The 12,500-nt window shown below is 34.0% G+C and overlaps 1 protein-coding gene across 4 annotated transcripts in view; it reads right to left on the reverse strand.

The window, feature by feature from the left end:
• The window catches only part of LOC143040296 (uncharacterized), a 273,272-nt gene that overhangs the window by 150,706 nt on the left and 110,066 nt on the right, over positions 1-12,500 (reverse strand). The window lies entirely within an intron of this gene.

Raw genomic sequence — 12,500 nt, forward strand, 5'->3', positions numbered from 1 at the left:
TTAAATTTCATTAGCCATTTTATTTACTTTTCAGACCATTGCTGTAAATTGATCTAAATCTTCTTGAATATCTTAAATTGGTTTGAGAGTGATCATTTGCCACTCTCCTCCGCACAGTTTTTTGTATCATCAGCAAATTTGGAAACAGTAGATTGTTTAGTCCCATGGTCTATATCATTTATATATACTATGAATTAAAGTGGCCCAAGAACGGAACCCTGAGGAACTCCACTTGCAACACTTTTCCATCAGAAGTTTTTTCCATTTAAAAACAACTCTCTGTTTTCGACCTTTCAAACCCAATTACTAGTCCAACCTAAAAAAAAAAAATTAGGCTACCACTTTATTCCATGCAAAGCTAATTTAGTAAGTAGTCTTTCGTGTGGGACGGTAACAAAAGCTTTTGCAAAATCTAGATATATTAAATCTATAATTGTTTTCTTTTGTCATAATTCGAGATAACTGTGTGTTGTAGAATTCGACGATAAGTTAGTCACGCCAAGAACGTTTCCGTCTGAAACCATGTTGGCTATCATTTATCAAACGGTTACTTTTCTACTAAATGATATTCGAGATAGCATCTCTGATGATAGTTTCCATTATTTTTCCTACGATCGAAGTCAAACTAATAGGCCTATAGTTTATTTGGTTTCTTTTTGTCACCTTTTTTGAATATGGGAGTAACGTTAGCTAGCTTCCATTCTCTTGGGACTCCGTCCGGATATGATGGATTTCTTGAAAATAATTTCTAATGGAACAACAATCTCATTTTTCATTCCTTTAAGATTCTTGGATGCCAACCGTCCAGGCCCTGGTGTTTATTAACTTTGAGTTTGTCTATACACCTTTTAAATTTGTTTCTTTTGTTATATTTACCGTAGTGAGTAAGTTTACCCCAGACTTTTCACAGGTTTCAGTTTGGAATTCACTTTGAGGTGTTTCGTTTTTACGAAATACCGAGCTAAAATAATTGTTTAAGAGATTACACATTCCTTCATTTGAATATTCAGTTGACCGTCAGCAGATAATAGTGGACCAATGTGATTCCTAACACCTTTTTATCTCTAATGTAACTATAGAATTCTTTGGGATTTTCTCTTTGGGATTTCTCAGCGATGTTCATTTTCGTATTGTCGTTTTCTTTTTCTTATTGTCTTTTTTTAAATCTCTCTGTATTGATACATAACTTTCATAGTCATTAGATGCACCCGAGCACTTATAATTTCTTATAAGCCTTTCTCTTTTAGCAATACTTTTTTCAGTTTCTTTGTCGAGCCACTTTGGGCGAGCCTGATTTGGGGGACGTCTGTCCTTAAAAGGAATGTAAGTATGAATCATCTTAGTGAGCGTATTTTGAAATATTTTCCACACATCTGATCTACAGGCCTTTCGTTTAATTTTTTCCTCCCAATCTGTAAGCTGAAGCTCCTGACGTAGTTCTATGAACTGAGCTTTACTGAAATCGGGTATTTTAGAAAGCACAAGTATCTATTCTAAAATTGTTTTTAGGAGTTTGAATCTGACTAAGTTGTGATCGCTATTTGCAACAGATTCACCGACTTCTACATCATATAAATATATATGTTGATAGACATTCTGACAGGTTGATGTAAGCGGAATAGGAAACACAGGAGTCTTAGTCTTGAGTTTATTCCAGACTTTTTTCGCAGGTATTCCTTTGTAAAATCATACCGGCGAAACTAGTCAGGATTTAACTCAAGACTAAGACGCCTGTGTTTCCGATTCCGCTTACATCATATAATATATATATATATATAATATATATATATATATATAATTATATATATATATAATATATATATAAAATATTATATATAATAATATATTAGATATAATTATATAATATATATATATATATATATATATATATAATATATATATATATACATATATGCAGAAACCTCATATGATCGTAAGGTATGTAAGCGACCACATGAAAAACTATGACGAAATGACAGCAAGATCTTTCTTCTATTACATCTTCAGACAAAATACGAAGATGCAATATACGAAAGGTATTACTGCCATTTTGTTATTATTTCTCCTATGGTTTTATCACATGTATAAATACGCACACACACACACACACACACACACACACACACACACACACACACACACACACACACACACACACACACACACACACACACACACACACACACACACACACATATATATATATATACATATATACATGTAGACAATTAAATTAATACATAAATAAATAAAAGTAAAGAAAAAAAAAGAGGAGACGCAGGTATTCGCCAAATGCGCCCGTACCCCCCTCATTAGCGGCCAAAGAGCTATACGCCTGGCATTAGCGTCTTGAACTGCCCACGTCATCTTCACCTGGCAGCCAGAGGGGCTGCGAAGAACATGCCAAGAATCTGTGGGACTGACGAGGAGTATTTATTCCTATTTTTCCTGGAGTACTAAAAGAAAGCGCGATTTTACAAAATGTCGACATTTTTAATGAAATCGACACCGGGCACTGGTCAGGTTGCCATTTTCGACTTTGTACTTTGGGTCTAAATATAATTAATAAAAAGATTCTCTCTGGTGGAAAATAAACATGACCATTTGAGAGCTTTATCTCTTCTCCTCTTGAATATTTTGTTACAACACTCCAAAAAAAGAAAAATAATGTTATTGTTCATATGTTGAATGAATTTTGGGTGACCGTGTTGTGTACCTAAAATAGGTCGGTGACCTAGTTTTCGAAAGTGTCCCACCTCAACCTCCAGTGAAGTCTAATTACATTCCACTGCAAACTGCGTTAGCTTGATGGAAATGGCTTATTTGGGTTTTGGGTTTTATGTGAATGTGTATGTGTGTATTGTGCAATTCACCATGGTCTTGGATCACGTGTTGGATTCGTAATCGACAGCTAATACCCTCCCGAATGAGAGCTCAGAGCTCATGTATGACCGATCTATGGGTAATGCTGTGACCACACACACACACACACACACACACACACACACACACACACACACACACACACACACACACACACACACACACACACACACACGACTCGGTGGCGCGGTTGGTAAAGTCCCAGACTGTCGGTATGGCGGTACCGGCGGTACCTGGTTCGAATCCTGCCCAGGGCTGAAATTATTTCAGTATCGCTGCGCTTCGAGTCGTTACTCCAACTCTCGTGGGCGGGGAGTTGGGTGTGTGTGTGTGCAAGGTCATAGCATTACCCATAGATCGGTCATACGAGCTCTGAACTCTCTTCCGGGAGGGAAATAGCTGTCGATCACAAGTCCAACACGTGATCTAAAGACCAAGGTGAATCACACACACACACACACACACACACACACACACACACACACACACACACACACACACACACACACACACACACACACACACACACACACACACACACACACACACACAACTTTCCGCCCACGAGTGTGTGTGTGTGTGTGTGTGTGTGTGTGTGTGTGTGTGTGTGTGTGTGTGTGTGTATGTGTGCATGTGTATAAAAACTGCTCTTGTACGAGTATGTCTATATAGCAGTGGGTCTCAACCTGGTATCTTGCGTACGTACACCATTCTTATGATCTTCTGTTTCTTAACGCTGAATGAGATCGTGGTGCATTTACTAAACCCTACTAGCTTTCATTTCAGGTGTCCATGTACCCCAGGGTGAGAAAAACCACTGCAAGATAGGATCATGTGGCATTGTATTAGGGTCGGCTGGAATGCAGTGTACCTAATCAGGACCATTCCAGGAAATCCGGGCTTCGGTTACGTCGGGTCGACTTTGGTGGTCGGGTTCTTCCACTTGGTCGGGTTTCGCTGCCCGGCTAAGAGGGGGCCGAAGTCAATCAACGTCGGATCGATTTCACGTGATCTGGGCCGGTTAGGTTGCCCTAGCAGAGCTGGGCGCGTTTTCGCCGGACAGGTAGTGCATTACCGTCAGTGCGTTACCGATTTTAATTTCCTTTAGAATGATTTTGATGAAAAAGTATATGAAATGGAGAATTATTTACTTACGAATATTCTCAATAAAATGATACCTAAGCTACAACATTAATATTCCCTATTCTAAAATCTAAAAGAATCAGAGCTGGGCACTTGCGTTACTGCGTTACTAACGCACTACCTGTCCGGCGGTAACGCGGGTTAGTCCAGTGGATACCTTCTTGAACTCGCGAACAGGTGGTCGTGAGTTCGTTCCCCTGGGTTTCCTGTGTTGGTTCTCGACAGCCTTGACCGGGCGGGGTGAGGGGTGGGGTGGGGGTGAACACTACCAGGGGTTTCTCACTTCCCACTTCATGGGAGTGGGATGATGAGTATCTGTGTAGTATTACATGTTAGGAGGGTTTATGGGTCTTATAAAATTCCGATGTATAACAAATACTGTGAGGTCGTCGGGCGATTCAGATTTTTTTCTGTACATGTGTTGGATTACATGTCAGGAAGGTTAATAAGTCTTTTTCAAAAACCGATGCACAATATTGGTCTATTATACATTTGTACTACAAAAACTGTGAGGTCGTCTTGGCTTAGCGTCTCAATCCTATTGAAGGATTTCGATGGTTACATGACAAAGAGAACATTATCAAACTATATAGACCTTCGACACTGCATTCCATCAGCCCTATGGTTAGCAAAGCACTTGGTTGGGCGACGCCTAGGATAGTGAGGGCTCTTTGGACACTGGAATGTCCCGTCTGAGTGTGAGAAGACAGTCAGGAGTCCATGACTCTTCGGCAAAGTCTCCTTTGATAACGAATATAAATTAAGAATACTCTTAAAGTTATCGTCTCCATGACCAAACTTTACATAACTACAAACAAATCTCACCATTTCGCTTGTCTCCCCTCTTTCCTGCTCACTGAACGTAAACTTCATTGTATACCACACATATCTAGTAGATTGTCGCTACTCCTAAAAAGGTGTCCAATTTTCCTATCGTCCCTAATTGAGAATCGTTGTCAAGACGCTCGACAGTTGAGAGAGTCCGTAGGTTATCGTCTCCTCGCCGCGCAGTAGCCAGGCTCTATCTATACAACACGATAGACAATCCATACAAGAGGTTGCTATATGGGGCAACATGCTGGCTCTCTGCCACAAAGGGGCAAATTGGCATCCATTGCCCATTTCAAACGTCAGATTATTATTTCCATTTTGTGAGATGGTTAATGTTCTATTATGGACAATTGAACTCAAACCATGGGTTCAAATGCATCAAATATATCGGATTATACGTAATGTATCTCTGCTGTTGTTGCTTCAGGAGGCTTGGACTGTTAGGCCAGGTAATTACAACCACTGATGGGAATCGGAAAAAAGTGCGGGATTCGAACCCACAGCTAAACGAATGCGAAACCAGCACGCTTCCGATGACGCCGTCAGGGCGCGCCACATAGAAGCCAGTTCCGAAAATGGGTCAGTGAGTAACTCGTATCCGGTTAGTGATAGTTTGTGAAGTTTTTATTCTACCCAATACCGTGACGTCATCTGTCACTAGCAGTTCATGTCTTCTTCATCTCTTCAAAGAATTCTTACCCCTTACAGAGTGTCACTCACCACGCGCCTCACTGTTGACCTAAAACCCTTTTCTACTGACGTGACACAATATGTCACTGACATGGGACGATATGTCACTGATGTGGCATTTCGTTCTCGATTGGGTTCTCTGTGTCACTGACCTGGAAACAGTATGCCAGTAACTTAGTCTCTTGGCAATGATCTGACACAGCACGTCACTGATCTGGCGCCGTATTACCGACGAAAAACCGCGTCGTCACTGAGTTAAGACACGTATTGTTTATCGAAATGTCATCTGTCTAAAACATCACAGTGAATAGTCGCCACTGTTTATGGCCGACTTGAAACTTGGTCCCCCAACTGTCTATATATAATTACACAACTGACTTGAGAATATACGTTTTCTTTATCGAAATGTCATCTGGCTGAAGCGTCACAGTAAAGCTTCGCCTCTGATATGGTCGATTTGAACCCTGGTCACCCATCTTTTCCTTGCACTTTCCTCACAGGAGACGCATACCTGCGGCCGAAGCCGTCACCTTTGTCCTATTATGTGCTTTGGGGACTACTGGGGCAGGTAACAGTCACTGCTAGAAATCGGAGAAGAGTGCAGGATTCGAACCAACAACTAATAAATACGAGACCAGCACGCTTCCGATTACGCTACAAGTGTACTGGTATAAAGGTACTGTACCCTTGACTCTTAGGTCAACGACACTCAAGTGTCACTCGAGCAAGTAACTCATACGAAGCAAGCAGAACGAGTTATGTCTCCAAGTCAGGTCCTTCTCCTAAAACTCCTTCACCAATCCCGCTCCCCCTCCTCCCCCCCTCCCTCCACTTCCTCAATGTCGTCTGCCTCGCACGCAGTTCGTCTTTCCCGGTCACAGAGGCAGTCGGAACGGGGGCACAGGTGTACGTATCTCCTGCTGCTCAGAAATGAATGCCATTACGGCTCTGGTCCCAGCTAATAAGCCTCGTTTCCATGAGGAAGACTATTCGATGAACGATCGTCATTCCTTTTCCCTTCCGATGCATTTGCGACTTTATTCTAGCTTTCATAACTACAGTGTTTCTGTTCAAACATTTCCCAGTAACACCATCTTTTTAATAAACATTTTCTGCAAGATGTTTCCTCACGCCAAAAGTCACAAAGAAGTGTGCACGGTCAAAAAAATCTTAATAAGAAGAATTACCTTCAAGGAAGGTTTCTCTGCTTTTACCAGCCCTCCTGCACCACAAGCCTCATCATGCGGAACACACGAGCAGACCAATGACGTCTATGTCTTTGAATTCTCCCGAAGGTAGCGTGCACCATTCACCACGTCCTACGTTGGAATGATCAGGATTTCTTTTGAAAAACGCACGACTTATCATCGCACGCAATGCGGAATCTACAAAGACCACAACGGTGAACATGATGATATACACTTTCTTCAAGACTTTGAATAACACCAAAAATTTAGAAAATATACTTTTTTTTCTCAGAGTTGAAACAGACGAATCAGTACACACTCATGGACTGAAACCAAACCCCAACAAACAAATTTAACACCTGGGCGTCGTTTAAATGCTTGAAGTAGATCAAATTTACAACCACGGGAAAATCAAGCAACCCACAGAACCACTTATACACAAAGTCAGCACGTAATGTGAGCTCTCTTCAATATTTAATTTTGTATTTTTCTCTGGAGAAGATAGTATGTGGCATATGAATTTTACATCGCTCCTCTAACTACTAAGCACATGACAATATATACATGTGTACATGTACGTACACGTACAGTTTATACGTATGTATATATATAATTTCTTTTACATACATATGTATATTTGTGTGTATATATACATACATTCATACAAGTATATTAATTTATCATTATCGTTAACATAGAAAACGGACGTGATGACAGTGGACACAAATGCGCCAACACTAGCATCTGGAGGTGTTTGAGTTTCAGTGAGTGGCAGAAACAGGGGCAGCGATGGCGCAGCATCCATGGGGACGCTACGCTGCGTATGCACGCGTGTCTGTGTCTGTCTGTGTCTGTCCGTGTCTGTATGCACGCAGTGCCCTCATGGTTACTGCTCGCTCGTTCCTTTGTTGCAGAGCACACGCCCGGGCGCCCCGCCACCATTGCCGCGGAATTGAATAAGGACGCTGCGGGTCCTGCAGGGACGGGGAACTTGGTTCCTGTTTGGGCTCCTACTGCTGCTGCTGTGTGTGTGTGTGTGTGTGTGTGTGTGTGTGTGTGTGTGTGTGTGTGTGTGTGTGTGTGTGTGTGTGTGTGTGTGTGTGTGTGTGTGTGTATAAAAATGACTGATGAGGATAATAATGCTGATATTGATAATAATCGGTTTATTGAGTTCACAGACATACAGTGATACAATGGCAATATACAGTTTGAGCTAATTTTATAACTAGACTGAAACGAGTTATTATTTTGTACGCTATGGATGGAATGTCCTTGGCATTCTAATTTTATATGTATACATATATATATATATATATATATATATATATATATATACATATATATATATATATAGTATATATATAGTATATAGTATATATATATATATATAGTATATATATATAGTATATATATATAGTATATATATATATATAGTATATATATATATATATATATAATATATAGTATATATATATATAGTATATATATATATATATAATTATATATAGTAATAATATATATATAGTATATATATATATATATATACATAGTATATATATACATAGTATATATATACATAGTATATATATACATAGTATATATATACATAGTATATATATACATAGTATATATATACATAGTATATATATACATAGTATATATATATACATAGTATATATACATATACATAGTATATATACATATACATAGTATATATACATATACATAGTATATATACATATACATAGTATATATACATATACATAGTATATATACATATACATAGTATATATACATATAGTATATATAGTATATATATAGTATATATAGTATATATATAGTATATATATAGTATATATATAGTATATATAGTATATATAGTATATAGTATAATATATATATAGTATATATATATATATAGTATATATATATATATAGTATATATATATATATAGTATATATATATATATAGTATATATATAATATATATATAGTATATATATATATAGTATATATATATATATAGTATATATATATAGTATATATATATATTAGTATATATATATATATATATATAGTAGTATATATATAGTATATATATATAGTATATATATATATAGTATATATATATATATATATATATATATAGCATATAGTACATATATATATAGTATATAGTATATATATATATAGTATATAGTATATATATATATAGTATATATATATAGTATATATATATAGTATATAGTATATAGTACATAGTATATATATATATATATATATACTATATATAGTATATATATATATATAGTATATAGTAAATATATATATAGCATATATATATATATAGTATATATATAGCATATATATATATATATAGTATATATATAGCATATATATATAGTATATATATAGCATATATATATATAGTATATATATAGTATATATATATAGCATATATATAGTATATATATAGTATATATATAGTATATATATATAGTGTATATATATATATAGTGTATATATATATATATATATAGTATATATATATATATAGTATATATATATATATATAGTATATATATATATAGTGTATATAATAATATATAATATATATATATATATAGTATATATATATATAGTATATATATATATATATATATATATATATATATATAGTATATATATATATAGTATATATATATATATAGTATATATATATATATAGTATTTATATATATATATAGTATATATATATATAGTATATATATATATATAGTATATATATATATAGTATATATATATATATAGTATATATATATATAGTATATATATATATATTATATATATATATAGTATATATATAATATAGTATATATATATAGTATATATATATATATAGTATATATATATAGTATATATATATATAGTATATATATATATAGTATATATATATATAGTATAAATATATAGTATATATATATAGTATATATATATAGTATATATATATATATATATAGTATATATATATATATATATAGTATATATATATATATAGTATATAGTATTATATATATATAGTATATAGTATATATATATATAGTATGTATATAGTATATATATATATATAGTATATAAATATAGTATATATATATATATATATATATATATTTATATATATAGTATATAGTATATATATAGTATATATATATATATATAGTATATAGTATATATAGTATATATATATATAGTATATAGTATATATATATATAGTATATATAGTATATATAGTATATATATATATATAGTATAATATATATATATATATAGTATATATATATAGTATATATATATATATAGTATCATATATATATATAGTATATATATATATATATATATATATATATATATATATATAGTATATATATTCATATAGTATATATATATATAGTATATATATATATAGTATATATATATATATATAGTATATATATATATATAGTATATATATTATATATAGTATATATATATATATAGTATATATCTATACATAGTATATATATATATATATAGTATATATATATATAGATAGTATATATATATATATATAGTATATATATATATATATAGTATATATATATATATATAGTATATATATATATATATATATAGTTAATATATATATATAGTATATATATAGTATATATATATATATATATATATATATAGTATATATATAGTATATATATATATATATATAGTATTTATATATATAGTTATATATAGTATATAGTAATATATATATATAGTTATATATATATATAGTTATATATATAAATATAGTTATATATATATAGTTATATATATATATATATATATATATATATATATATACATAGGCTGTGTGTGTGTGTGTGTGCGTGTGTGTGTGTGTGTGTGTGTGTGTGTGTGTGTGTGTGTGTGTGTGTGTGTGTGTGTGTGTGTGTGTGTGTATGTGTGTATGTGTGTGTGGGCGCGCGCGCGTGTGTATGGAAATTAAACGAAATACCTGAACACTCAACTGGACTACGTTATTGGATAGGTACGGAATTCCAACCACCCCACCTCCCCAACCTCCAACCCCAGGTTCCTCCAACGCTTGTGGAGAAGGGCGGCCTACTATACAAGCCTTCCTCACTAGTGGCAGACTCGAACTTAGGTCTCATTGATCGTGCGTGCCTTCGGTGACGTAGGCTGGGGGGTCAATTAATCATATTCATGAACAGCTGATGAGGACACTGTCAAGGATGCGTCAGCATCACTCAGGTAGATGTCAGTATTATCCGTCACGGAGATGTGACGCACAGGAGGGAAAGGGAGGGGGAGTCTCATCTAATGACTCAGATGGCCAGGGTTCGATTCCCAACGCTACCGGTGTCTTTCACTTGAGGGCAACTCCATGTATATATTGATATAAACTGTAAAGATTGGTTGGGTGTATATCTCTGGGGGATTTTCTTAGTTCCACCTTTTAGAAAATTCTGTGTCATCTCAAAAGTTTTTTTTTTTGTAAAATGTCACATGTATGAGTCAGTACGAATTTCTTTTTCTTTTTTGTTGATTTGAGTTTACGAAATGGGATACATTCGGTTATAATGGCAAAATGAAAAGTCGACAGGAGACCTTTCGGTTCATAACGTGGTCAGACTATATTATATATATATATATATATATATATATATATATACATATATATATATATATATACACATACATACATATACCAAAGGTTTTTTTGCCCTTACAAGGGAGGTAGCCAAAATACAAAGGCATAAAAACCACTCCCACCCATTCCATCCCCACATACTCCACTCCCATCCACCCTCTTCCCTCCCTCTTATCTTGGCTCAGTCTGATAATTCAAAACACGTTTCCTCCAAAGACCACACAAGGTAGCTTCAACCTCTACCTTACTACGACAAATCTAAAGTTTACTCTCAAGAGTAAATATTCCAAAATCTCCTGTGACTATACCAAAAAAAAAAAAATAATAATACTCGCTTGAAAAAAAACAAAAACAAAAAAAAACAATGCACCTTGGTTTCTTTGTGTAACTTACATTCTTTTGGTTTCCATGGCGACCATCTCCGCTTACCTGCAAAGAGAATAAATAACTTAGTTGACATTGTGACCAAATTCTAAAATGTTTTTAGTCGAGAATGATATGTAATACTTTTGTCCACTGAATAATGAAAATTTATGACTTAATCAACAGATACAATGTAGAGACAGTTATTAGTTACTTGTAGTGGAGAACTTAGTGAATTTCGTTGTGTGTGGACGAATGTCGGTGTTTTAATGAATTGCAATTTCAAAGTGTAGCGCCAGTAGACCTTTCGACTCATAAGAACATAAGAATGGAATTGACTGCAAGAGACCATAAGGCCTACACTATGCAGTTTTATGTCCATTACCACCTGTCTTCCCTAATCATAAAGTTATCACATCTCTTTAAACGGAGATTGATGTAGAAATAATGTGTAGAGTAACAACAGGCCAAATTTGTGGAAAAAAAAATAGAATAAATTCTTTAAGGGTTTTTGTAAAACCAGTGAAGCACATTCAGGATGACCTGAGGAACCAATCACAGATCAATCCGTCCTCAGCAACGTTTAATAGTTTTACTCAATTTTAAAACTTATCAAGGTCCTGTCGACCGTAACAACAACTTCGTAATTATCACTTAACTTGCCGTCTTCGAGGAACTCCCAAGGGAAGGTCAACAAC

Source organism: Oratosquilla oratoria, chromosome 28, assembly GCF_046742065.1.
Source record: "Oratosquilla oratoria isolate Oo_2021 chromosome 28, ASM4674206v1, whole genome shotgun sequence".
NCBI lineage: Eukaryota > Metazoa > Arthropoda > Malacostraca > Stomatopoda > Squillidae > Oratosquilla > Oratosquilla oratoria.